Here is a 2,788-nt window from a genome sequence, read left to right on the forward strand (position 1 = left end):
GAAAACGGTCACATTTTTATCATACGATTAACGAGAAAGGTTTAGAGATTGGTCCCGTTTCTAATTATATGGTATAATGTAATGTTTTTAATTTACCGAATGATAATGTATAATAAATAAGAGGATTGACTAAACCACTAAATTTGATATGTATCTCATGTTACCTTGTATTATTAAGAAAATATTAGGTAAGACCAGAAAGTAATTAGCTAATTAATGGGTGAAAACAACTTTATTTAAGTAGATTTTTTAAACTCTTTCTCTTTTAATAGTATAGATTATATTAGAGGATCCAAATGAAAGTCCATTTTGTATCTTGTGAGAAATCCATTAGCCCATATAGTTAGGGTTTATCTCATGAGTTTCCATATAAATAGTTATGCTATGTAATGAAAACCTTAGCTTTGGAAAATCAATATCATTTCACAAATCTATCTGTTCTTGGTGACAAACACAATCTCTTCCGTTTTTTTACTTTCATCTGCATAATAAAGCTCATTCGAGCTATTTATCTTTTGTGTTAATAAGCTCTTATGAGCAAAACTACTATGGGTTTGAATCTGCTCACAAATTGATTGTTTAAGATATATGGTTTCAGGCCGGCTATTCTTGAATACGAGATCCGAGGTAACCCCTCATTTTTAAAACACCTAATATGCCTTTAATTATGTCGTCAAACTCACCCAAAGAGTTTTTAAAACTAAGGGTGTGTGGCAGTGAGGAAGGCTCAACCTCCAACCCGAAGAAGTATGTGGTGTCAAGAAAATTGAACGATTGACTTTGGCCAAATTGCAGCGTGGGTTCACATCATTCACATGCGTTCAATGCAATGAGGACAGAACGTTGTTGGAGTTATATGGTAATCTATCATGACCAAATCCACCTTTGTTACTTTTAACTCACAAGCTAGGGTTCTAAATTAAGACATTGCTTTGAACAATATTTGCTACAGACCGTGTACAGGTGCGCGTCTCTGATGCTACGGAAACTTCGAATTTTGTTGCTTAAATCACTAAACTGACCAATATACATGCTGCCGACGTCTCAACCAGCAGGTATTTGTTAGCTACTAGCACTCTAATGTTTCTCTTTTTGGGTTATGACTACTTATATTATTGCATCCAGTTGCTTATCAAGGGATGTGGTGGACAAAACCTTCTACTAGGTCTACAGGGATGGTTGCTCTGGAAAGAAGCCACAGATTGACTAAACTAGGAAGAAGTGGAGCTTTTAAAAAAAAAAAAGAAGTAACAAAACAGAATGACCTGATCGTTGCTTTTCTTTGAAAATAATAGATAAATTAGGACACACACCAAAGAACTTACGAGTATTTAGCGATCTGCCAAATTTCACTGTTTGCCTTTTGATTGTGTAATTTATGGACTATTCTATCCCTATGTTGGATAGTGTCAAAACCTACGGCTACATGTAGACAAAATCGAGTAAAAAGATCTCATAAGATCTTTACAAATTTCATTGTTTTCTTAAAAAAACTTTGAAATTCAAAATTTTTTCCTATCTTCTTCCTCTTTCATCTCTATACTTCTAGTTAAACCCCGACCATTTCATCTTTACTAATAATTTTGGCACTCAATTTCTTCTGATTAGAAACATGGATTACAATTGTCTATCCTCTGAAAATGGAAGGAATTGACGAGGTAGCACCACCGTCCGCTACCGGAGAAGATTTTCCCATGGAGAAGAAACAGTGGGTGTTAGGGCAACAACGTACCAGAAACCTTGTCGTATTAGACAAATACTTTAACGCTCTTGACGTCGATAATTTATGTGTTTCCCCCTTTGGTAAATTGGTCAAAATTTCCGAGAAGCTGTCAAGAGCGTTAGATAAAAGTATTCTTGGAGAGGAAGTGGAGGAAGATGAGATGTTAATGGTGTTACAAATCACCATTATCTGCCTTTCTGTTAAACTAGCCTTCACGTGATGAGCTTGTCCACATGCTTACACAACTGCACAACTTTTTGGCCTAATGTTTTTGTACCAAACCTAAGCGAAATTCATGTTTTTCTACAATCTACTTGGTGTGTTGCAGATTGTTCCCAAGCTTGATACCAATAAATGTGGTAATGCCAACAATGGAATCAAAGGAACCATAGAGGACCTTTCCTTGAGGATCTCTCGCTAAAGCCAAGCCAAGCCGAGGAACCTGCAACATCTCAGTTTCAATAATTAAATTAATTATTACCAGCTCGTAAAATTGTTACCCGTAAACTTTATTTAATGGATAGTCAGAACATTTCATGTACCATAGCATTGAATTCCGGATAATTGAAAGTTAGGTTTCTCATTACCACTAACAAGCTATCAAACAAGTTACACATACAACTACAAAATTAACAAGCAATCTTATATCGTAGACTGTAGGAGGTTTATGGTTTCGATTTATGGTTAACACTATAGAATGTAAGGGTATGATAATTGATAGCTAATCTTATTATTGATATGTTCATTAATTGTGTTAGCCATCTAAAAAATGTTGTAACTATCCAAGAGGAAAGTTGGACATCTAATAATTGACTTATATTTCTTCTCCATCTACCAGGTTTTAGGGTTAACGAAATGTTCATGGATAGTCAAAAAATGTTGTAACTATCCAAGAGGAAAATTTGACATCTAATAATTTGATCACTTATATGTCTTCTCCATATTTGTGCACATATTTTTTTCAATCTTCTTGACTTATTGTATTGTGTGAAAATCACTTAGTCTGACCGGTTGTATTGTCACATGAAATACATATATACAGCCAAACTTGTACATATTAAGTTG

General features: G+C 34.6%; 1 long non-coding RNA gene across 1 annotated transcript; it reads left to right on the forward strand.

Moving 5' to 3' along the window:
- The first annotated feature begins 400 nt into the window (after positions 1–400).
- Positions 401–1,195, forward strand: LOC106305217. The gene is made up of 4 exons (XR_001262937.1): positions 401–627; positions 706–859; positions 953–1,055; positions 1,126–1,195. It is a non-coding gene; the product is annotated as an uncharacterized LOC106305217 (long non-coding RNA).
- The last annotated feature ends 1,593 nt before the right edge of the window (positions 1,196–2,788 follow it).

This window comes from Brassica oleracea, chromosome C7, assembly GCF_000695525.1.
Source record: "Brassica oleracea var. oleracea cultivar TO1000 chromosome C7, BOL, whole genome shotgun sequence".
Classification (NCBI taxonomy): domain Eukaryota; kingdom Viridiplantae; phylum Streptophyta; class Magnoliopsida; order Brassicales; family Brassicaceae; genus Brassica; species Brassica oleracea.